This window comes from Hemicordylus capensis, chromosome 3 (assembly GCF_027244095.1).
Source record: "Hemicordylus capensis ecotype Gifberg chromosome 3, rHemCap1.1.pri, whole genome shotgun sequence".
Taxonomy (NCBI): Eukaryota; Metazoa; Chordata; class Lepidosauria; order Squamata; family Cordylidae; genus Hemicordylus; species Hemicordylus capensis.
In genome coordinates, this window is record NC_069659.1 from 96,456,180 (window position 1) to 96,482,584 (window position 26,405).

The 26,405-nt window shown below is 43.1% G+C and overlaps 1 long non-coding RNA gene across 2 annotated transcripts; it reads right to left on the reverse strand.

The window, feature by feature from the left end:
• Positions 1-2,693: 2,693 nt before the first annotated feature.
• On the reverse strand, positions 2,694-7,092 carry LOC128349768 (uncharacterized). Of its 2 annotated transcripts, none has more exons than XR_008318985.1 (3): positions 7,026-7,092; positions 3,948-4,117; positions 2,694-2,785 (listed from the first exon to the last, which is right to left on the reverse strand). It is a non-coding gene; the product is annotated as an uncharacterized LOC128349768 (long non-coding RNA). The 2 variants fall into 2 exon arrangements; XR_008318984.1 differs by lacking the exon at positions 7,026-7,092 and adding an exon at positions 6,654-6,821.
• Between the last annotated feature and the right edge of the window lie 19,313 nt (positions 7,093-26,405).

A 26,405-nucleotide genomic window follows, 5' to 3' on the forward strand; every position in this document is an offset into this window, starting at 1 on the left:
CAAAGCTGCTGGGACTTATTCCCTCATTATTTTCAAGCCAGTACAGCTTGAAAAAACCACCTAATGGTGCAGCAGGGAAATGACTTGATTAGCAAGCCAGAGGTTGCCAGTTTGAATCCCTGCTGGTATGTTTCCCAGACTATAGGAAACACCTATATCAGGCAGCAGCAATATAGGAAGATGCTGAAAGGCATAAACCCCTCCTGTATTCTACCAAAGGCAACCACAGGGCTCTGTGGTCGCCAGGAGTCAACATCCTCTTGAAAGAGAGGGAGAACCCAAGAAAGAAGAAGAGAACCATGCCCATGGATGCTTTCTGGCAACCAGGGGCATAGCTATTATTGAACATTGGGGGGAATGTATGTCCCTGGGCCCCTGAGGGATGGGGCCCATCAGCTGGGTGACATCTTGCTGTTTGCTTTTCCTCTCATGGGGAGAATGATAGTGGGGGGGGGAAGCAGTGCCCACCTTCACTTTTTGTCCCAGGGCCCAAGCTAACCTTGTTATGCCACTGGAAGCAACAAAGGGAGAGGATAAGAGTGAAAAGTTACAATTTAGATATAAAAGCAGATGGATCCACTGATATACCTCTTGCATTGAATGGGTGTTGATTTGTGATGTTGGGCTAATCCACATATATAAGGACTGTCAGTTTTGGCTCTTCTGACATTCATTTGAAGTGCAGGGTGAGGGGTAGAAAAAGCCCGTTCTATTTAAACAGCTAGAGGTCAGCTAAAGTTCAGCCTATTCTCACACAGACAGTGCAGTGGAAACCCACATGCTGAGTTCTTCATAATTCTAGGTCTGTTCCTGGCTCGTCCCTTTGTCGTGGTTGAGTTTTTGCTCTTCCATGCAACTGGCCTTTGACAGCCTTTTTCTTATCACTCCCTGCCCCCGCCCTGATGTCTCAACCTTGCTGTTTTTGAAATAATACCATTATTAACTCCTCTCACCCTACCTACTCATCCTGCATTTGTGTCCAACACCTTGGATTGCCAGCCCACCAGGACTGGCCTGGAGTCTTGAGGAATCAACATAAATCTCCAGATGACTATTGAGAGCAATCTGGAGATGTTAATGGCTTGATAATTTGAAAAACATTGGGGGGGAATATTGGTGGAAAAATAATCTCCAGGAACAGTTTCAGCCAGAGTTGGCCATCCTACCAGCAGCATAGCTGCCAATTTATTTTAGCTGTTCAGAGACTCTTCAGTTCGATTTCCTACATTTCCCTGACAAATAAAAACCATGCTAAGCGGTATCAGTTTCTAGAGTGCTAAAGAATCACTACTATAATTATTTATACACCACTTTTCAACAACACAAAGTTCTCAATTACGCAAGAGGTGGGGAATAGGAAGATTGTTTCCTGTCCCCAAAGGGCTCACAATCTAAAAAGAAACACAAAGGTAGATGCCAGCAACAGCCACTGGAGAGAAGCCAGACTGAATGGGTCTAGTTGCTCTCCCACTGCTTAATATAAAGAAAATCACCAGTTTGAAAAGTGCCACTTTGCCCAGTTAGTAGAGGTGCTAAGCCTGACTTTGGCTTAGTATTCTTCCTTATTATTAATACTCTGCCAGACCTGCTTGCATTATGCTGGTACCGACATAACCCTCCCCCAACTGGTGAATTCCTGTTCCATTATGTCATCACCTTCAAAATAGTAATGCAACAAAGGGCATTTCCCTGGGGATGCAGTCTGCATGACTGTCACTTTATGGATGTACCTTGAGATGCATATGGTATACAGTAAAAGGCAATATCAAGTGTACATGATGTGCTGGAACCAGATTCAAGAAGAGTTCCTTTCAGACAACCCTCTCACTTATCAGAGCCAAGAAGAGCTAGAGCCGGGTCTCACGATCCGTGAGACCCGGTTTCTTCGGGTGAGCGGGGAGGGAGCCCTGGGCAGCCAAATTGGCCGCCCACACGATTGCCGACTCCTAGACAGAGTCGGTGGGGGCTGGGGAGCTCAGGGGCCCTGTGGCCCCCGCAAGCCCCAGTATGCCCTGCGCAAGTGCGCAGGGCATACTGGGGAGACCCCTGAGCTGGGAGGCGGCTTTTCACCTCCCGGCTGGGGGTCTATTCATGAGTAGGTGCAGCGCGAAGGCTACTCACGATTGTAAAAAGCAGGTTTTCGGAGTGCTCGCTTCGCAAACCTGCTTTTTACCAGGGGTTCCAGAGCAGGTTAGCCACTCCAGAACCACCGGGCTCGGCTGCGATTTTTGCGATAGCTCGGCTAGCCCGATTTTTGCTGATCATCAGAATAGCCCTCTAGACTCTATGCAGACAATCCCACAGCCAACAGTAACTGATCTGAAGAGGATGTCAACTCCACCTCTGACTTCTGCACATTTGGAGCAATGTCTGAGAGGGGAGCCAGTGCATGGATATCTGTAGTATTTTCTTGATCAGGGTGGAAAAACTACCTGCTGAATGCATGGGGGGCAAGGACAGCTGTTGGGGGCAGAGATCCCCAGTATTTGAAGAGTGTTTGACCTTGTGTTGAGGGCATTCTTGCTTCTGTCTCCATGTATTCATTGTACGTTGGGAGGGGACTGTCTGAAAGGGGCCTACTATCAGACAGGAAACTGCAGGCTTGCGTCCTACATTCTCATATTCCAAGTGAACACACCAGAACTTGTTTATTCCACAAGCTGCCTCACATATTTGTGTCTGTGTATCACACAGGAAGCTTTGTAGTGCAGGTCTGTGTGCTGCTTAATCACAAGGGAAGCCTTTGCTAGCTTGTAGCCTAAGGTGAAGTGATGCATGCTTCCAACTATGAGAAACAGAAAAGACCATTTTAGAGTGGGCTTTTTAAAACAAACAAACAAACAAACAAAAGCTTCCTCTGAAACATCATATTCTTGCTTTGTACACTTATTTTTCAACCCCTGTTGTTTGCACAGATGCAGTATACACACTGTCCAAATAACAGAAGAACCCCCTCCTGTTCGTGAAGCTCTTCAGCTATCAGAAAAGTCACTAGGGAAATGGCTCTGAATATATAATCCATCTACAAGAGGCAAGGTTTTGCGTCAAGTGGTGACTTTTCATCCCTGGTATTTTACAGTAGCCCTAGAAATAGAAATAGAAATGTAGTTGAGACACTGTGTATGTTTCCCCTGTATCTCTCTCCCTCTTTCCTATGAAGCGGGATAATTATTCTCACAGTTCCTTTGACTGGATTCCATCCCACCTTAAGGCTGTGGTTGCCCCGCCACCAACTTAAACCATATCTATGACTGCAGCATATACCCCTTCTGGTGCCACAGCTCTGAAACAGAAAGTGGCAGGGAGGACACCAGCATTGCACTTTTGATGATGTGATGAGAAACAAGCCAATGCCAGTCCAGATGCCAACAGATTAATCATACCAGCATGGTGTGGATCCTATAGCTCTGGTCCACATCGAGGCATGGCCAATGTATAACCAACCCAGAGCACAATTCAAACTTTGGCTGTATGTGTGTGCAGCCAACTGCCCCATGGATTTGAGTCCATGAAGAAGATACACTCTTGGGGAATTTCTGTATGGAGCAATGTGGGACGGCAGATTTAGTGCACTTGTTTAGTGTGCCCAAGACCTGCAAGCATCAATAGGATGTGCAGATCCCTCACATATTAACAAATCAGGTGGAATACTTAGATGAGGGAGATTATGGAAGCTTTGCCCACTCGTGACCCTTACTAACGTTTTATCAGAGTGCTTTATGTTAAACTCAAAAAATAAAACAGCAGTGAATGAACTTCCAAGGAAAACATGACTGCATACAAAAGATGGGGCAGGTGCAGTAATAACAGAAAGCATGGTAAGCAAGTCCTTCCAGATTTGGGTCACATTCAGTTTAGGGAGCCAGGTCAGAAGAACGTCCAAAGCGTGGGGTGGCCCTAGCCTTTCCTTTATGTGTGGTCGGTGGGGGGCTGTGCTAGTCGCATACCTGACAACATGTCCCTATTTCCCCATTCACAGGGACATTTTGGCAGGCATGTAGTCATCTTCTGCTGATTTCAGACTCTGGTCATGGGTTCTCATTGTCAGGAGTTCTTCTCCAGGTCCAGGAGGTCTTCCATGAGTGGAGTCTGCCTAAGTCTCCAGCGTGGCTAGTTTCTGTGTTAATAGAAATAGGTATAAAATAACTATTATTTCATAAAACTTCTCATAAAATAGTTTTATGAGAAGCCCACTCAGGCAGCTCAGCCTGGATGACTCGGCATTTTCTTTCCCTCACATGAGCTAGCTCTGAGACAAAGGCTTTAATCCATTACAACTTGGCATAGTATTTGCCCACTCCACAAGATCTTTGTATGAGCTCATTGCTGGGATATCAGCTGCCCAAGATCTTGATAAGGAGAGCATAGATACAGACCTTATACCCCCAACTCCCTGAGTACATCTGCCAGCAGGATATTAAGATATGTCTTTCCCTACAGGTATTGATCTTTGTGTTTCTGGTTGGTTAAAGTGCTGGGCTTGGTCTGTGGGGATCAGCACATGTCCACCACTTATGCTGGGTAGAGCTTAATTTGAACTTGGCAGAAAAGAGTAAAATCCCAATCCAGTGTGATGATAATATCAATACACTTCCCTTCTAAATCATGTGTCACTGGAGCCTGCAACAAGGGCTGACCTCTTCTGGCAGTGGCAGAAGTCTCAGCACACCAGGAGGGCTCACCAATGACCCGGTCCAACCACCACTGAGGAGCTGTAGCAGCCATCACAGCTTTCCACAATGATGGTGAAGATTGGGCCCCTCCAGTACTTTTCCAGCACATAGGGAGGCTTCCTCCCTGAAGGAATCTTACTGAGAGTTTCTCTAGACCTGAAGCTGACTCTGTTGGTAGGAGACCTTTCCCTTCAAACCATAAGCAGTAGGAGTTTCTAAGCAAGTGTGGCTGATGCATACATCAGCTAGGAGATGGTGAAAGGGGGCTTAGCGAGGAGCTACTTCCCTCTTGAAGAATGACCCAAGTGTTCTCAGTTCAATGCTTCCTCTTTCTGTATATATTTCATATCGTTTTCAGGATATTTAACCAATACAAAACTCCACCAAGATCCTGCCTTGTCCATTGCTTCCTAGGAATAGACCCCAAAGGCGTAACATTTCACTAAATGAAACTAAAATATCAACTTTAGCTAGCATGAAATAATAACATTTAAATAGCTCACTCAGCATTTTATCTGAAAATCTTGAAACAGCATGTTAGGGCTGCGTCTTCGACATAATCTACCTAGGAGATTATCTTGGTGTGGCTGCAGGATAATCTTGTGAAGCCGTTACATGTGTTTACTCCCCGCCTGCAAGACACCTAAGCTGGCCCTGGGAGTCTTTCATGCCACGTGAATAATTCATGAGGATTTAGAAGATCTCAGACATGGCATGGCAGTGCCTGTGATCAAGCAGTCTCTTGTTTAAAATCAGAGAGTCCACAGGAGTAAAAAGAAAAGCCATACAAGGGAGGCTTTGCCCCGCACGCACACTCTCTCTCACACGTTCACACTCTCTCTCACACACGTTCACACACACACACACACACACACAGGTTTAGAAGTTCATTGTAAGAGTCCCTATGCCAAGTCTTTGTCTGGTTCAAAAGTGCTAGAATCCAGAAAAACTCCAGCACAGCTTTTAGTTACTACTGCTTTCCACAAGACTGACCAGAGCAGCCACTGGGCACAGTAAAGGGTACATTTAAATGATATAAATCAGGATGAATAAAATCCCCTGTTGTGGCCCAACACTCAGCAACAGCAAATCCCCATCATCAACACCAGCTCCTGATGTGCAGGATGAACCAGGTGGTAAGGAACCTTGTTTTAGCAGATTATAGCCTTTGTCTCAGAGCAAGCTCACGTAAGGGGAAGGAAAAATGCTGAATCATCCCCACTGAGCTTTCTGGCAAAGGCTACTTCTAAAACTTACCTGTACTTCTGGTAGGTTCAAAAATGGCTGCTGCCACCACCACCCCTCTCTGTTACAAAGCTGGAACCTCCCTGGGCTTGAGGTGGAATTCCCAGGGAAAACTCTTTTTATTTTGCTATTGGAAATGTTCAAAAATTGTCCACAGGCAAGCCTACATGAGGTGAGAAAACTGGTAGTTGCTTAACATCTGAGGACTTGGTGCAGCAGAGTAAGACCCCCTTCCAGGTCCCCTTCCTTCTGAGTTAAAAACCCTACTCGGAGAGGATTATAAAAGAAAAGAACAAAAAGAAAAGCAACTTTATTCAAATGCTACAGACTGCTTCCATCTGAAGCTCTCTCAGCATTGAGTTACAGGTAAAAATACCCAGTGGGTTACAAGAATACTGCAAAAACCAGTACCGACAACAACATCTAGGTACTAGCTGTTGTTGGGGTGGCACACTTTAAAAACTGGTTGCCCAGTTGCGAGGAAAAGGTATGTAGGAAAATACAAAGGCACAATTAAAACTTACCGAATCTTTTGAAACACCCTGGCTGGGTAGGCGTAGGTTAGTGTTTCTTAGATTAATTACATTGCAGATAAACAATAATAGACCAGTATCAGGGATATCTAAAGCACACACCAAAGAAACAGAAAGTCTAATGCAAAATCTGACTAAACAAACTCTCCCTAGACTAAGCTTCTCAAAGTGAAAATCCTGGTTTCCTTTGTCTTGAACTCACCAAATCCTGGATGTGGACTCAAGCTGCCTGCCCTCCTGGCTTCCCAGGACTTGCAGAAGGGACATTCTCCTGCAGCCAGTTCTCATGGCCACATGTCCTCTCTGCACTCCCAGTCTGCTTCTTCTAACAAAGAAGTCTTCTCATCCTCCCAGCAGCTCTCTAGGTCCCACCAACCTGGTGTACTGTTTGGCTGAGCTCTGGAGTTCACCAGCCTGTCAGTCAGGACAGGTTTCACTTCCAGTTAACTCTTTAGGGGAGAGGTGGCTGATCACTACACTTGTGAATTGAATCACCAAATATGCTCCACCTGAGCCAGACTCACCCAAAGAGTTGGACATAGCAGAAACCACTTGCCCTTCCGTGATTACTTACTGATGAAGGGAATGCATCAGGCGAGAGGTGGTTGAGAGACTGTACAGTGCTCGGCTCTGGGCCCAGGGGCTTGCCCTTTAAAGTTCCACACACTGCAATAGGGGGTGGAGCCTGAGAGGTAGTTGAGTCACAAAAGGGCTTTGTTGGAGCTGGGACTGTCAGATCAAGGGTCTTCCTCAGAGCTCTCCAAGGTACTGCAGACCAACCTCTTGTTCTGTGTGAACTACTGTGAGAACTTCTGTTGGAAAATGATACATAAATATTCGTAGTAGCAGTAGTACACTGATCATCAGTATGCCCTGTATGAACTTATTTGTTTTTATTTTATGCCCCAAACTTTCACCCTTCTGCATTGCATTAAAGTCCAAATGAACATGGTCTGGTCCTGGAGACTTGTTAGGCATTTTCTTTTATCAGTAAAGATAAAGCCAATTTGCACATTCACTGAACAATGCATTCACATGCTGATCCGCTTATCATTCCTCCCATGAGCAGCTACCATCCACATGTGATAAAATGACCATTATATCACATGCACATGACACATGATGCAAACTTCAGTTAGAGAATCACACGAGCCTTGTTTGGATGCTGGCGGGTGGGGAGGGTGTTGTACTCACGTACAGCATCCCAGCATGTGCCCAGATGTCCCACCTGTGGTGCTGAAACATCTGAAAGTCTCACCCTTCCCATGTTCTTCACAGTTACAGCATCCCACGTACAGCATCCCAGCATGTGCCCAGATGTCCCATCTGTGGTGCTGAAACATCTGAAAGTCTCACCCTTCCCATGTTCTTCACAGTTACAGCATTCATCTAAAGAGGCAAATGCCATAAGTATGATGGTAGGCATTTCCATGATCACAGGGCTGAATTTCACCCCACACCAGCCCGCCTTATCTTTCTGTCAGTGAAGCCCAGTTCAGATGCTGGAGGCTTGGCACTTTGCCATCACCACTTCCAAAATCTCTCACATAGAAATTATCTGAACTATGCTTTTTAAAACCCTGCTGTTGCCAGTGATGAAGCCAGTGATGATTCCCTCTGAAACATTTTTGATGTCGCTCATGCTACAAAGATAACTGAGATAACACATCTGCATATTGGCCCATAACCAAAAGAGTTATCTTATTATTGTTACAGTGCAATCCATATGCATCACATGTTACAAAGAATGAAAAGAAAGGTTCCTGCCCCAAAGGGCTTAAAATCCAAAAACTGGCACAAGAGAGATAACAAAGGAAGGGAAGGTAGAGATAAACTGGGTAAGAATGTGTAACTATTGCATGTACTTGTACTTAAGCTTAGCTACAGTAGCGTATGGAGAGTAGCCTGGGCAAAGGTGTCACAGAAAAGGTCAGTTTCACTATATTGAAAAACACCGTATAAGGAAACAAGTAGAATTTGCTGCAGTAGAATCCAAATTATCCCTATGCCCTTCATTTCATACAGCTCAGACATATCCTTCTGTCTTGTTTTTTTCGTCTCTGTCTGCTCCATGTCCAGATCAGGGTGGGTTGTTTTTTTTAACCTCATTTATCAGTTTCACAGAAGTTCTCCCAACTATTTTTCTCTGTGTTTTCATTGGAGTTCCACCCAATAACTCTGTGCAACATTTGCTTCAGGAGAAATGCACAGCACATATGTATACATCTTCTTCACCTAAAACACCTGTTGCTCAGTAATTCCTCAGGTTACATTTTCCAGATGCAACAGCTGCTGCACATATGCATAGTATCATCACCCATCCATTGCAGTGAACAGGGCTAGAATTTATATGTGCTATGGAAAGCAAAGCTGAAAAACAGCCAGATTTCCTCCTCAGAACTTCATGCAAAGAATATATTTTATTCATTTTTCTTTTCTTTTTCAATTTATTTTGAGATCTAGGGACAAATATTATCTAGTGCCTGGCTCAAACATACCTCCCCAGCCTATACAATTAAAAGAGGGAAACAACATTGTAACTTACTTATTTATTTACTTACTTACAAATTTAACATATTTGTATACTGCCCAAAATGCAAGTCTCTGGGCAGTTTACAACAGAACAATAAAGACAACAAATAAAAAGGTTAAAATATTACAACAATTTAAAATTTAAAATGTTAAAACTATTAAAAATAATCAAACTATTAAAACAGTATCTAATTAAAAGCCTGGGTGAACAAATGTATCTTGACTGCCTTTTTAAATGTTGTAAGAGATGGGGAGGTTCTTATTTCAGCAGGAAGTGTGTTCCAAAGCCTCGAGGCAGCAACGGGGAAAGCCCATTCCCGAGTAGCCACTAGTCGAGCCAGTGGCTCCTGATGATTTCAATGGGCAGTGTGGTTCATAACGAAGAAGTTCTCTTAAATACCCAGGGCCCAAGCTGTTTAGGGCTTTATAGGTTATAACCAAGACCTTGTATTTTGCCCAGAGACTTATCGGATCTTTGAAGAGAGGAGTGATATGGTCTCTCCAAGATGACCCAGAGACCAACCTGGCTGCCGCATACATACAAAGACAGCCCCACATAGAGTGCATTGCAGTAGTCAAGTCTGGAGGTGACCAGCAGATGTACTACTCTGAGGTCATTTATCTCAAGAAACAGACTCAGCTGGTATATCATCCAAAGCTGATAAAAGGCACCTTTGACCACTGCCTCAGCCTGGGACACAAGGGAGAGGTTTGTGTCCAGAAGCACCCCCAGACTACATACCTGTTCCTTCTGGGGAAGTGTGACCCCCATCCAGAACTAAAACAAAAGCAAGGGCAATAACAGGCTACGCCCCCACATGCCATAAAAGATGAATGCAAAGTTCATATATCAAAACTTCATATGCCGCACAGCTCTTCTGGATATAAGCCGTTTCGCGGAGATAGCTTCATCAGCCTCCTCTACACAGGCCCGGGAGCATGGGGAGCAGGCAGCAAGGTGGGCAGCGGGACAGTGTGATGAGTGGGCAGTGGGAGAAGGGGAGGGAAGGGGCAAAGCAAATGAGGAGGCTCTCGAATGCTGGGCAGCTCTTGTTCTTGGAACATGTCCACCCAATTATAGCTATGCCCCTGTTTGCTTGACTACTCCAATATGGAAATTTTCGTCCAATGGTTGTGAGCTGCTAGGTTTGGCTGTTTTCTCCCAGCTGTCCTGCACCATCACAGTAGCACTTCAAAGTCAGCTTGGGTGCCACTTCAATGTTCTTACTTTCAGTGTCTCTGAATACATTCTGTGCACTTTCCCTCTCCTCTGCCAAAGTGGATTAGTCTAAATGTATTTTAAAGAGAGGTGTGAAGAGTGTGCCCTCAGCATTGTCCCCAGTAAGGTTTGGGAAAGGGCCATAGGTTTCTTATTTATTTATTTATTTTTACATTTATATTCTGCGCTTCCTCCAAGGAGCCCAGAGCGGTGTACATAGTTAAGTTTGTCCTCACAACAGCCCTGTGAAGTAAGTTAGGCTAAGAGAGAAGTGACTGGCCCAGAGTCACCCAGCAAATATCATGGCTGAATGGGGATTTGAACTCTGGTTAACCCAGTCCTAGTCCAGCACTCTAACCACTACACCAAACTGGCTCAATTAAAAGGATCATTTAGCAAATAATGGAACCTACCTGAGATCCAGGAGAGCTAGACTATGTGCTGGTTCTCATGACCCATGCAAGAATGACTGATTGGGAAATGGGAGATTTGTGAGGTGTCTGCACTCCCAATATCTGGCTGTAAACGAACCCAGAAAAGTTTTGTGGTGTCAAGTTGGCACCATGCCAACCCAACATTTAATGGAGAATGATTAACTAGGATGATCTAATGATCTAATGTTACCTATCTCCATTAAATGTCAGGTTGATGTGGTGCCAACTTTACACCATTGAGAATTTCCAGTTTCTTATGATCAGAAATCAGGAGCACACACACCTCACAAATCTCCATTTTCCTGGTCAGCCTTCATGATAACCCACCCACTATCAGGCTAGATGAATCAATGGTCCAACTTACAAGGCAGTTCCATATGCCCATTTGTTCCATTTTGGTGCTCACACCCTCTGAGGGATCTTAGCAAAGGCTCCCCCGCCCCCCCCCCCGCCCCCCCCCCCACACACTCCATTGAGAACATTACTCCACCATTCTTTCATCAACAGTTCTGCTTGCCTGATTTCCTTGCCTGATTTCCTATTCATGTGCCAGTGCTTATCCTTCTATTTCTCTTTCCCGCTTTTCATGTCTACTTCTGCCTTTGGTTTAAATTGTGCTGTGTACTGAAGTGTAACACATTAAGAACATTATATCAGCAGCATGCATGCATGCTGACATCATGAGATAAGCACCAACCAGAAGTGCAACAAGAGAAAGTACAGCATGTTTAAGATGTCATATCAGTTGTGCATAAGTGAGATTACTTATACTTCATTTTCTCATCTGCAAGTTTGATCTGGGATCAAATTTTTTGCAATCGTTTATTGACATGGTAGGTTCTATGACAGTACAGATATTTTCAGCAAGGGCTTCAAACAGATCTACTTCTGTAAACAAGAACTACAAGCGCAATTATATGAGTATCGTAAGAGACCCATAAAGTGTTTGAAATGAATTTTCTGTTTTTGTTCTAGGTAGAATTTGTTCACTAATTACATCTTAGCCATAACCAAAGGATGGGGGAGGGGTTTCCTCCATCTCAATTCTGCACCATCAGAATGTCTATTCCCAAAACAAACAAGCTCAGCAATGTTAACTCATCATACTTGACAGTGAGAATAATAGGGTAGACCAGTGTAGGCAAGGATGAACAGAAATTATTTTCTGAAAATTTATTGAATTAAGGGAATTGCGTGGATGTCAACCGATGCTATGATGTGTCAGCTAACTAAAAACATATGACTTTAAAGATCAAAAGGTTCATCATTTATGCACATGCTGCTGATAGCCATCACTTTAATTTGATACTTCCTATAGCAACATGACTGACGTCAAAACAGTTATCTTCTCCTGTGTTTCTATTGAGACGCTGACATTGCAAGAGGCCCTCAGTGTCCAGCTGGCCCATGGCATTAACATATTACATTTCAGATTTTTTAGACAATGAAACCTTGGGGAAACTAAGGGAGTGCAACTTGCAAAGCTGTACCCCCTTTAGATCAAACCTCTACATAGACCTAAATTAATGGTCTGCTAAAGAAAAGAAATTGATTATCAAAATAGTCTCATTACACTAAAATATGCTTTGATAGTCAAAACCTTGGATACATAGAGTTGCTGTTTAAAAATCAGATTATGTTTACATAGGGTTTGAATCTGGGAAAGATGGCTCTTTATATATGCCTTTATGTTCATGGATTCTGGAACTGAGTTCACACAAAGCTGTGGACTGGAATAACAACAGTGATGAGCAGACAAACCACATAATCCACATTGAACAGTAAATTGATTGTATGTACATTATGTGCCAATGCATGACAGAAACATGGAATCTTCAGTGCAAGTCTTTATTCAAGCATCTTCTCATCTGAAATAAAGTCGGCATCAGCTTCTCCCATGTCACTCATCTAGTAAGTGCTAAGAGGAATTAGTACATACAAATGGGAATGGGATGATGGGGGACTACACTCACATAAGTGGCAGAAGGGTCTTGTGGTGTTCTGCTAAGAGGAATTGTAGTTAACTCATTTCCCATTATCCCAACTTTGCTTCCACATACAGGATTTTTAAGAATCTCCAAGACAGAGAGAATATCATTCTAGACTTGCTACCCTATCCAGAGATAACAACCACGGCTACATAAAGTGTTTCAGTTGCATTCCTTTGCTGGCAGCATAGGCTCATTCACAAGAAATTGTGTTTTTCTAAGGAAAACTGTTATCGTTTACAATAACAGCCTGGGATGAAGCATAGTTCATCAAGAGCTCCAGATTTTGCCAGGGGTTGTGAACTCTTGCAGTATACTTCAATCCTGATTTACTCTTTTTGGAGCTCTTCTCAGTGAGAAGAGCTCTGGGGTGGTCCGCAGGGAGACCGGGTTATGCTCAACCTCCCCGCAGACAAGCAGCTGCTCCTCCTTGGGTGGGCGGATTGCCTGCCCAGACAAGTACTAGCTCCTGATGGTAGCTCCAGGGGTCGGGTGCAGGGCAGTGTCTCCATGTGTCACCCCACCCTCCAGAGCTCCAATAATGCACTGCACAAAAGAGCCCCTGGTGGCGCAGTGGTAAAACTGCCGCCCTGTAACCAGAAGGTTGCAAGTTCAATCCTGACCAGGGGCTCAAGGTTGACTCAGCCTTCCATCCTTCCGAGGTCGGTAAAATGAGTACCCAGAATGTTGGGGGCAATATGCTAAATCATTGTAAACCGCTTAGAGAGCTCCGGCTATAGAGCGGTATATAAATGTAAGTGCTATTGCTATTGCTATTATTGGAATCCCTCCTTCCCACCCCCCAAGGCTGACACACGAAGCAGCTGAAACACGAGCACAATAATGGGGTTAAGGGAGTGCTCACTCACTTAACTTCAGTTGGAAGGCAGGCTACTTAGGCGGGTTTCCCGCCATGTAGCCATCAGGATCAGGTCCAATCCTGGTGGTTCACACATTATGCACAACGGGGCTGGGCTCCCCTAGCCCAGTTTTGCACGCATGTGTGAATAGCCTCTTTGAATGTCTACAGAAGTCCAATGTTGATTTGAAGATGTTGAAATCCAAGAATGGTTATCTTAAAGTAACCTCTTTTTTGTTACCAGCTTGCCTTAGTCCCATGTGGAATTGGAAATCCTGTTAACTGTAAACACTTTATCCCTTGCAAACAACTGATCTTTCTGGAAAATGGATGCTGACACATTGACATATGCTGTTGTAAATTGACCAGAGACAGAGGTTTGGGGCGGTCTACAAATCTGAAAATAAGTAAATATATAAATACATTCATATAAATGAATTAAACAAAGTAATTCTTATTACTCCATTTGAAGAACATGTGATCAACAGAAGTCCTTTATAAGAAGGCTTGATCTCAGTTGCTTCTCTGCCTCTCTAGGCAGTGGTGCTCTTACCCCTGGACTTCGGGGCCTAAGTCCAGGGCCTCCACACCCCCTGCGGGCCCCCAAATACTCTATAGTCTGTCCTGGGTGTGGTCACCGCTGGCCCTCACTGCACCGGGCGGCCAAGTGTGGTTATGACCTGTGCCAGGTGCTTTAGAGAAAGAGGGGTGGGGAAAAACAAATATTTGGGATGGGAATAGGTTAAGTTTCGTGTTGAAAAGTTTCTGCTACTGCAAATTTGCATAAATAGACCTGTTTTATATTCTTCCATTCTTGTGAGTTCAGTTGCTGTTTGTGCCCTCAAGAACCCACGTGTTAAAAATACTGTGTTTGTCACAGTGTGAGTATGCTTAACTTGCCGCGGTGGGCGGTGGGGGATGACTCTAGCAGGGGAGGGGGGGCGGCCTCCAAATGCCTTTAGATCCAGGCTCCAAAATTACCTAAGTACACCTCTGTCTCTAGGAGCAGGGTATAGACAAAGCACACTGAAGAGAACTACAAGTTCATGTTATGCCAGAGAATAAATCCATGTTGCTTCCTATTAGAGACATGGAGGAGCCAATACCCCCAACTTTATCCCATGAGTCTTCTTTGCATTGTTTTAGGAAAAGCTTAAAACACCCCATGTTTGCTTTAGCTCAAGGAATTTCAAATCCAGAATATGAAAACCATCTCCCCAAATAGCAAGTTAATTATCTGGGAATAAATTTTCAAGTTAATTTACGTTAATGAGCTATAGATGATTCACAAGAGCATTCTGTAAAACTGGTAAGGGAGCAATGAGAAGGCAACTGCATAGAGAGAAGATTTACAAATATAAAGAGTGAAAGCATCCCATTATTTTAAATACATTTTATTTAGCAAGGATGGTTGTACTAGCCAAGTCATTTCACAAGGGTGCCAACGTAAAACCCAGTGATACAGAGTCCAGTTCTGCTACATGCGACAGCATATCAAAGTCTCTGTTCTTCAGAGTATTGCAACCTTGAAGACTACAGAGCCTAAAATGGGACACAGCAGAACTGAATAAAGCAGAACAATTCTGCTGTTTAGGCCATGAGTGCACATTAGCTTACTTGGCTTTTGTCTGTTCACTGCATCCCCAGCATAACTGCTAGAGCCATGGCTGTTTTCATCAGTCTGGAGTCTGGAACAATGTCAGCCTTAGCTTGTCTTAGATAACACTCTTCTTTTTCTTCCTTTCTTTTTCAAGATAGAATGTATGTCAGGACCTACAGCAAAGGATATAAATATAGTCTAGACAGCAGGGGCCTTTGTAACTTACAACAGAGCAACATGAATGTATTAATGCCTTACATACTACTCTGGAGTTGCTTACACAGTCAAATTCAAAGGGTTGTTCTTATTGTTCATTATATTTTGATAGGGATCATCTATTGGTTTCTCTTCCCTATGCTTTTCCTTTTTAAACATTTTGTTTTAAGAGTTGTATGTTATTTTATCATTTTGAGGGAGCATAGGAGTGAGGAGTGTTGTAAAGCTGATGGGGTGCTACATAAATATTATTATGCTCTCAGAATGCCCCATGTTTCTGTGCAGAAATCACACTGAACTACATAATACATGCCCTGAGTAAACTACAAAGATACCTACTACTGCTAACATTTTCAAGAGAAGGAGGACCTGGGTGCGGGTAATTGGAAGCCAATAACATAACTCATAAGGCTATTTCTGTTCAAAGAAAAATGACAATATATATTCATTGAATTATTCACATTGAAGTGCCATTTGGTAGAGGTTACCTTTCACATTTAAAACCACTGTTTCCCACAGTAACATATTGCACTCACCCAATTCAGGAAGTCATACAAAACCTGTTTCACTTTTCCACAGCATTTGTTTAAACACGCATAGCTTGCCAACAGGCCCATTAAGTCCCATAAGGTCTGAGATGTGGATTCCAGTAAAGAAGAAAAATCAACGAAAAAGAAGGAGCCTGCACTACTGGTGGATGTGCCCCACACTATCAGTCCATTCAAGTGGATGGGATGGGCCAATCATTTCTAAAATAAAGTGATTCAGAAAGCGAATGGAGAACAAGATGTCTGGATTCCTCTCATTTCCAGCCCCAGTCAAAGGAAAAACACAGAAAATCTTACTCCATTTTTGTAGGGAAAATGGCAGCAAGATATTGCCAAGAATATATTAAGAAAATCACACACACACACTATAGCCTGTTCACACTTTCATCAAAATTAAGGTAGGAGGTATTCTACTCTGCTTTTCATGATTGTGTGAACTCACAAAAATCGCTCCAACCCAGATTGTTCAAAGCAGGGTAGATCAGCTTTTGTACTCTGCTCTTAACCAAGGTAAGAGGGGAGGAGACCTCTCTCCTACCTTGCTTTTCTGGTTGTGTGGATCCAGTTACCTTTTCTATGCAGCTACTGGGACACAGGAGACCTGGAAAAAATAAAGTATTGTAGCTACAAGGGGCTGCTGCCCACAGATGTTGCACTCTGAAAAGCACACTTTATGGTTTTGTAGCTGCAGTGGCTTCAACAGGGCTGGGAATGCCTCCTGTGTGGCTAATTAGAGGGCAGCTGCTGATGTAATGAGGTGTTCCAGTCTACTGGCAGCACAAAGCTGGGAATGTCCGCTAGGCCTTCAGAGGACTTTCCAGGCTTCCAGCTCCAGGTTTCAGCAATGGAAGGCTTGCCTGGCTGAACCGTATATTTCCTGAGTTTGCTGAAGCAAGCAGAACTTCTGATCATCTGCTGCTGTGGGGTAGGATCTCTCTACATCTCTCTAAACTGCCAACCCACCCTCAAATGTTTGTGTGAACACACCTTTCATATATGGGCGGGGGGGGGGAGGGAGTTTGCCATGACTGTAGCTCTGATGAAAACTGATGGAACTGAAAATCAATATCCATTTCTTCAATTTATTTATGAGTTCAACCTGATTTAATAGATACATGATGTTAGGCTTTGCCAACTAAGTCAATCTTTACACTGAATTAAAGGACTCTGAGAAATTAATCCAGTAGCTTTTACTGAGTCGGGGCCACATTTATCTAGTTATTTCTTATACACTGACTTATTCAGTTTATAAATTATAGTATGCCACTAGGAGAGAGCAGGATAGAGAGAGACTAAAGGCCCATGTGTTCATGACAGCATTAAGAAAATCATAAGGGGCTGATTTGGATGCTCCCTGCCCACTCAATTAAAAGGAGGATGTGCTGACTGCACCCACATGTTGTGACATCTTTTGTGCTCTCCTTCCTGACATGTCCCTCTCATGGGGGGGGGTCATCTGAATGGCAGTTGTACACATGCTCCAAATACTAGTTTGGAGGACCACACGTGCATCGGGGAGATATCATTTGAACCAGCCCAAGGTCACTTCCTAACTTTCTGAGTAAGCCCTAATAAACATAGTCATATTTACCAGGGTAAACATACTTAGAATGGCACCAGAAGGCTGCATTCATATGCACACTTACATGGAAGAAATTTCATTTATATCTGTAGGACTTACTTCTGAGCAAATATAAACACAATAATGGTTTTCCTGTCACCATTTTACCCTCCAGAATGCTGGAAACTGCAATCCTATGAAGAGGCTAGGATCTCTAGTAGAGAATTCTCAGCATCTTCAAAAAACTACTTTCACTCTTGGGTGGGTTCCTGCTACTCTCACTTGCAGGCATATTAACATAGGATGGATTTATACACTCCGAGTTTGGATGTGGGTATGTAGAGCAGTTCCCAGACATGCCCAGCCTATCTGTGTCTGATTTGTGAAGGGAAGTGTACATATGTTCTGTCTACATTGCCATCTTACTCAATCGTACGTGTTGTGGGGGCTTTGTCCTGGTGTGACAGAAGCAGAAGCATGGGAAGCAGGACTCCATCTGAGCATATGAAGCTGCCTTATACTAATTCATACAATTAGTCCATCTAGTTCTGAATGGTCTACACTGACTGGCTGCAGCTCTCCCAGGCTTCAGATAAGATCTCCATAGTTCTACCTAGAGATGTCGGGGGTAGAGTGTGGGACCTTCTGCATCCAAAGCATGTATTCCAAGACTGAGCTACAGGATGCACATGTGGTTTTCATTTGAGGGATCTTATTTTCTGATCTTTTTGTTGTTGTTGCTGCTGCTAATTTTGACTCTATTTTTGTCTTCTGAATCTTCCCCATATTTTATTTTTAATGGCTATATACAGTCTAACCAATGCTAGAATAATTTTTCGATTCTTTGACATGAGATATTTGTTAATACAACACAATATGGCATTTGCCTTTGGGGTGACATGCATGCCTCATGTCATCAGCTCAGATGAAATGTGCCCCTCCTTGCAACATACAGCTGCCTACCCAATCATTTCCCATTGCACTTCTGTGCATTTGATTATTCCTTCCTTTCTATTAAATCAGCTAGTTTGTATTTGATATTTTATGCATTTTGCACAGTTTATCCTATTCATCATTTTGCTACAATGTATTCTGCATTTTAATTTTACCCCCCAGTGAATTTTCAGTCTCTTCCAGTTCTGCATCACACTCCAAGTGGACTAATCTAATCTCTTCTCAGCCCTGCAGTTAATTATTGCTATTTGCATTTGCATTGCCGTAGCACCCAGAAGCACCAATCAGGATCACAGTCCTAATGCAGCTCACTGACTGTGCCATGGGAATGTTCCTGTTAAAAGGCATAACAAGAAGATGAGAAAATCAGGCAAGTGAAGAAACTAAAGTGGACCCAGGACTGTTAAGCATAATTACGACTTTCCTTAACAACCTGAAAATGAAAGCCATCTCTTTAAGGCATGAGGTAATATTGTTCAGAAAAGATCCAAGCACAATCTGACTGCAGATGAGCACTGCCCCATGTGTTTTAGAATCAGGCAAACAGTGGCAGGCAGAGTATGGATCCTTGGACATGAGCAAGAAGACTGGGTAAACACCTCTGGAGTAGTAAAACCTACAAGACCACAATCGCAGTACAAGCAAAACAATCACTGTTCATGGGATTCTGAACAGATGAGCAAACCCGTAGCTAAGGAAAATCACAGAAACAATTCTGATATGTATTCATTTATTAAGAACATGTATATACCACATTGTTTACATAGCAAAAGGGATGAGAAAGTGAGATAAAGGAATGAGGATGATTCCTTCTCCCAAAGCATGGCTGGAAGGCTGTTGCCTTCCCTTTGCATATACTCATGGATTCTGTTTACACAAAACTCTGGATTATTTTAACCGTGATGAACAGACCAACTGCACAACACAGTGCACAGTAGATTGATCATACATAAATTGTGTGCCAATGCCTGACAGTGCAGTTAGGTATCTCTGCTGTTGCATCATTTTATCTGGATTAAAGTTGGCATCAGCCTGACCAATGTCACACAGGGCTCCCAATCTAAAAAGAAACACAAAGTAAACACCAGCAACAGCCACTGGAGGTATGCTATGCTTGGCTGAAGAAGGGTTATTGCTCTCCCTCTGCTAAATATAAAAGTGCCATCTCTTGAAAAGGTCCCTTTGCGCCCAGTCAGCAGGAATGTGGTATATCTTTGAACAAATCCTTGTAATCTCCCAGATGACTAGTCCTCTTGGTTTTATGTTGTTATTTATTGTTGTTGTTTATTACATTTACATCCCTTCCTTTCATGGTGTGATCCAAGGCAACATGCATGAGGTTTCCAAGCAGTTGCCTATTCAAGTACTGGCCAGACCCACGCCTGCTTAATGGAAATGGTTCACATAGCAGAGTGGGGAGGGGAAGTTTGCTGCCTTACCTGTTTTCAGACCAGACTGAGACCTTTACAATTACTGTCATGACTACTGTCAGCTTTGGGTGTTATTCATTCTATTTTTTATTAAGGTAATAGAGCAATGCAACTTTCCCTCCCAGTTTTCCCATAGTAAGATCCATCATAATCAAATCCTTTATGACACCTGCTACCCACATGCTCCAGGCGAACCTCAAAAATCATGCATGCTGGTTGAATGGACAAAGGAATCTGAAGCACACCGAACCTATTTTACTTTCCCCTTATGGCTTACCTTACACTTACAACTCTCGTGACAAATAAAAATAATGTACAAATAATAAGGGAAGAAAGCATTGGCAGTTGCGTGAATCACATAGCTGGCATTTGTCTATCTTTGTAGGAATTTGGACTTCTGTCCCTTCACCTGGAAGTTTTTCACAACCGGCTTTAAGTTCGCATCTCCTCCAGAATGGGGGTGTGCATTCACATATCTGCCAAATTTACCCTGAAATCCCTGAGAGCTATCGGGGAGCACTGCACACATGATTCGGGCTTTTCATCCAATGTTAGAGTGTAGCCTGATTTATATCCAGAGTAAAAAAAAAAAAATCCGCTTTTTGCATCAGGTTTGGGGGACATCTTTGAACTTGCAATAAAGCCTCGCAGAAAGCCTGTGGTAAAGTCTGCTGTCTACGAAAGCTCCTGGTTTTGCTAAGTTTAAACAACATTTCCATTGGAAACTGAAAAGGCGTTTGCAAGTCATGACTTTTTTGTTTCTTGTGGCCGTGCTTATTCTGTGCCTGGAGGAGCCATCCTCATCATCATCCCTTATGGAAGTCCAAAGCTAATTATGCCAAAATGTTGTTCTCAGTTGCTGAAGGCTCCACTCACTGTTCTCAAGGTCATATTCTTACCAATCATATTTCAGACATCCTTGCATAAAAGCTTAGGGCAACTCTATGGGTCTTTTGGAATTGGTTATCTCACAATACAGCTTCCACTTTGGTACATATTCACTGCTTTTAGTATAAATATTCAACAGAAACTTCAGAAAATAATTTCAAAAGGACTCCATTTTAGGAAACCAGGCTGTTCAAAAATAAAGGGCTTTGTGTTCTTCAGGAAATAAAGGGCAACTTCAAAAAGGAGACATTCTCCAGCAATTTTAAACGGCAAGACTGTAGGTTAATTTTTGTGTACATCCCACCACTGACCTTTTGGGTTTTTTCCAACCTCCACTCTAGACTGTGGGACATTTTATATCTATATGCATCTGAATGTGCTTACATGTGCAAATAAGCCCTAGTCATTCTCCTTTCACCTAGGAAAAAAGCATCACTAACACACTATCAACATGTGAATCTAGACAGACCAAGGGATTACGGAGCAGATTTACAAAGTGTACACTTGTCACTCAGTATTAATTGCCTTCCACAGCTCAAAGCTACTAAGTGGCTATTTGACCATTCTGAAGTGTATTAAAATCCATCCTCTTTTGTTTTCTCTTTCTCTCTGGACCAAATTATAAGTTACACACAAAAGCACATAACTATAGCCCAATGGGCTTGCTTTTTTTTTTTTTGGCTTGAAAAGCTGACTTTGGGAGGAGCAGAGAAGTGGAGTGGTGGTGGGGGAGACATAATCTTTCCCTCCATTCCCTGCCATCTCTCTGCTCTCAGTTATCCCTCCCCATGAAGTGTTTTAAAGGGGAGGGAGAGCCATTTGGCCATAGTAACACATAAAGGGCATTAATATGACCTACTGGGTGGATGAGCGGGCAGGGGGAAGGCAGGATTTCACCTACCTTCCCCTCAAGAAATAAAACAAATGTTGCATGGAGTGTGCTCCCGGATGATCTGCGCTGTGTCAAGTGTGTCCTGGCATCTGGATATCCCACAATGCACCTTGCAACAAGTGTGATGCATTGGGGGAATGACCCAGGAGATGGATGTTCTAGGCAGCCATCTCTGTACGCGTTTGGGCTGCAAGCAGCCCCAGCACACACACAATCCCAGAGACTGGCTTAAAGGCTCACACATGTTCTTAACCTTGGCTAAAAGCCAAGTTACAAAGTGGCGTTAGGCTGGGTGGGAGCACTGGGATTGGGAGCGATCCTGGTTTGCCACACGAGCAGCCTAACCCTTAGGCTGCTCGTGAGAACAGCCTTCTATTTGGATATAAAATGTAGGCGATCTCTCTCTCTCTCTCTCTCCTCCCCACTCTCTCTCACACACTGTTCCATTTTCATTAAACTAATTTCTTAAGGTTTATTATGAGAAGGTGGGAGGATTGAGAGGATTCTCCTTTATTTGCATTGTAAACCCAAGCTCAAGAATTGCCTGTGCACTGTTTTCCTTTGGGTACAAAAAGGTCCATGCTGTTGCAGCACTGCTTAGCTTCCAAGAGAAATCTACTGTTCATGAGGGAGACAACCTCATGCAGATTGGCTTCAAAATGATTAATTTACCTCCATCTGTACACCAGCGCATTAGGGCTCGGATTTCCAGCTCTTATGCCTATTAAGCAAGCACTTTTTTCCCCCTAGCCCCACTGACAGGTGGCCTTATTAGCTTCATTATCCCTGCAAAATGAAGGTGATGTAAAGACAAAGAAATTGATCGGAGGCCTTACAGTAAATATATCAGTTGAAACAAAATGCATACAATTTCTATAGTTCTCTCTGCCTTTTGAGTGTTATTGTGACCATGAGTATAGTATTGAGCCATTGGTTGTGATTTTTACATGTTATATTTTTTAACATCTAGGAGGGATTTCTGGGAGAAAATTATTAAACCACCCATACTATAGTATGGTATTATTAGTCATTATAAAGATGCTCGCCAATAGGAAATATGGATGTAATGATGATGTGGTTCATTATAGAATAAGGCTTTAAATCTTCACTTCTAAACATTTTGATATTAGTCCCTTGTTACTTCTTGACTGCAGTAAGTGCATGTTTGATGAAGTTTTTAATGTTGCTCTTTGCAAAACTGTTCCGTGAAACACCTGTAATAACATTTATTGTGTATGACCTACTAATCTCTCAGCCTTGTTTCAACCAGTACCAGTTTGCTGGTGAGCATTAAAACACTGATTCTGGCCAAAGTCAATGATCATAAGTAACACATCATGCAGAATCTCCAGGATGTGTTACTGACCATCAATAACTTTGGCCAGGGAAAGCTTGAGGAACAATTCCTCCTTAAATAGGGGGAAGGGGAGAAAATATGTTTTGGAGGCAGGTTAAAAGACCAAGCTAAAACCACAATTAAAACCACGTTTTAAAAAACAAGTTCAAATTAAAAAAATTTAATACAAAGCTAAAAACTAAGAACTAGAAAACCTACAAAAACCAGATATAAACAGCAGATAAAATATTAAAAAGCCTCTTTAAAAAGATGTGTCTTTAACTGTTTTTTTAAAACACTGAGAGAGGGAACACGGCGAAGCTCTTCCAGGAGGATGTTCCAAAACTGAAGGGCTACAACCAAGAAGGCCCTGTCTCTAGTCCTACTAACTGGATCTCTGTTAGTGGCAGGGCGTGAGATGTTGAATGGAGGACCCTGGCAGGTACATGCGGTCCAACTGGCACCCCGGCCCCAAGCTGTGTAGGGCTTTAAAGGTCATGACCAGCACCTTGAATCTAGCCCAGAAGTGGTCTGGTAACCAGTGAAGCTGCCGCAGGATGGGTGTAACACTCATAAAGTGACACATCTTTTTTAAAAGGCTTTTTAATATTTTATCAGCTGCTTATATCTGGTAGGGGTTTTTTTTTAGTTCTTAGTTTTTAGCTTTTTATTAAAAACTTTTAATTTGAACTTGTTTTTTAAACGTGATTTTAAATGTGGTTTTAGCTTGGTCTTTTTAACCTGTTTAATTTTAACCATCTTTTACTTCATACTGTATCTATTTGTTAATGTCTGCTACCATTAGTTTGCTACTATTTTACTTAGAAGAAAGCACAATTTACTGACAACAGTGGAATTGCTTTTCAGGAAACTTACCATGAATGGAAATGAAACCAGATTTTCTTATAGCTGAAACCTCCCCACAACCAGGCTGTATGCAGGTAAGCCAGAGGAAGAAATTAAGAATTCCATGCACCTACTCACCCACAAACTTCACACCTAAACAGGTTATTCTGACAGTTTGGACTCGGACAACTTGCAGGTATATAAACATTCCATGACATCATGGCACTTCAGCCATTAGTTAGGATATCAAATCTGTATGGGAGGTGTGCTACATATGCTTTGAATATCGAATTGAACTCCAAAAAAAATGAAGAAAGCATACAAGGCAAGAACTTGGCAATACGTGTGTTACTTGCCTCTATAATTTGGAATTTGTAGGTTGTCATTTATAACTGAAGGTTGTAGGTATATGCCTTTTGAATTTCTAAATGACCACTGAATAACTGGCTTTCATACCATGCTCTTAATATGTACTGTTCTGTCTCTTTCAGTGTACTTAATGATCATGCACTCTGTGTGATTTGAGCACACTCTGTGTGCTTAAATGTGGAGAAGTACTAAGAATTTTTTTAAAAAACCCTTTAAAGTCCGACATTATTATAGGTTATTTCTGTAACCTATAACAAATCTATTATATTCAAAATAGCTGCAAAAAAACCTTTCCTTTCATCAATGAAACTGCATGACATCAAATGCCAATTAGACTGAGGTTGTGGCATGGGGAGCTAGCTTCCAGATCATTTCTATTTTGACTATGTCTCAAAGGCATAGAGAGGTGGTATATATATATATATGTAGGCTCATAGGCAGCTGCTTTGTCAGAGCCTTGTTCCATGTAGCTCAGTATTTTCTACGCTAACAGTGGCTTTCCAAGGTTTCAAGAGTCTTTCTCTGCCCTACCTGGGGATGCATGCCAGGGATTGAACCTGGGGCCTTCTGCATACCAAGCAGATGCTCTGCTACTGAGCTCCAGCTCTAGCTTTACCTGTGAGCAGACACTGCTCACATGTAGTCACCCATCCAAATGCAAACCAAGATGGACCCCACTTAGCAAAGGGGACAATTCCTGTTCATTACTACAAGGCTGGCTCTCCATCTCAAGTATATACAGGCTGAACTAGATGTGACTTTAAAAATATATTTTTTGAAAAAATAAAGAGCAGCTATAAGGCCCTGAACCAAATAAGGAATATGGTGGAAGTGGAGTGGGATTGAATCCTTTGAATCCTTTCCGGTGGGTCTGTGGGGAGAGCGGGTTAAATTACCCCTCCCTGCAGATGATCGCTGAGCCGTCCCTGGGTGGCCACCCACACGATTACTGGCTCCATCACAGAGTCAGTTGGGGCAGCAGGGATTGGGGGCTGCCCAGCCCCCGGAAGTCACAGAATGCCCTGCACAAGTGCATGGGGCATCCTGGGGGGACCCCCAGGACCGGGAGGCTCATTTGAGCCTCCCAGCATGGGTCTCCTCATGTGTCGCTGTGGTGCGGAGCTGCGCCGCAGCAGCACATGATCAGAAAACCCGGGTTAGCGGAGCACTCGCTCCTCTAACATGGGTTAAGGGGAGGGCTACTTTGGTGAGCTAGCTGCCAGAGAACTGGCTTGCCCGGTTTCCCCCCATCATGAGAATAGCCACAGTGTCTCAATTCTTTGTATGGGGCATGCTTCTCTATGTGAATGTCTCTATGTGAATGTCACACCCTGGCTTGGGTGTGGAGTCACAGTTTGTTTGCATCTTATTTGTTGCCTAGAATTCAAACTGAGAGATTCTCCCCCTCTCTGCATAAAAGATTGTTAGTCAGTTTCAGGGGTGTAGCAAGGTTGGAGTGGGCCCAGAGACAAGATTTTAAAATGCCCCCACCCCCTGAAGCTTAGCTCATGAAGTAAAGAAATCTTAAATGAGGCTGAACAGTGGTAACAAAAAGCATAATAAAATGTATATATGTAACCTATGTGCCACAATAGAACATCATCCTAAATTATTTTTTTAAAGGTTTTGTAAATTGTGGATGATGCAAGTCATTTAACGGTACTAGAGAAAGACATGCTGTTCTGGTAGCTCCAGGTCTTAACACTCACATCCTTTTCGGAGGATGAATACAACTGAAGGAAGCCTGGGTGGGTGCGCGGTTGAGGAAGTCAGTCATGTGACTTGCCTCTGGGGGCCCCCCCCCAAGGCAGTGGGCCCCCAGACAACTGTCTCCCCTTGCCCTATTATAGTTATGCCCCTGGTCAGTTTGGGTTTCCCCCCCCCCTTTGCCTATGTTTTAGTTAGTAATAACTATCAAACTCTTGTTTCTCAGTTAAAGTTGCCGATACGTTTCTGGGCAGAGTACAAGGTTTTGGTTATACCCAATAAAGCCCTAAGCAGCTTGGGCCCTGGGTATTTAAGAGAATGTCTTCTTTGCTATGAGCCGCACCGCCCATTGAGATTATCTGGAGAGGTTCGTCTGCAGTTGCCACCGGCTCGTCTGGCGGCTACTCGGGGACGGACCTTTTCCATTGCTGTCCTGAGGCTGTGGAACACACTTCCTGCTGAAATAAGAGCCTCCCCATCTCTTACAACTTTTAAAAGGACAGTCAAGACGCATTTGTTCATCCAGGTTTTTAATTACATATGTTTTAATTGTGTTTTAATAGTTCTAACTTTTT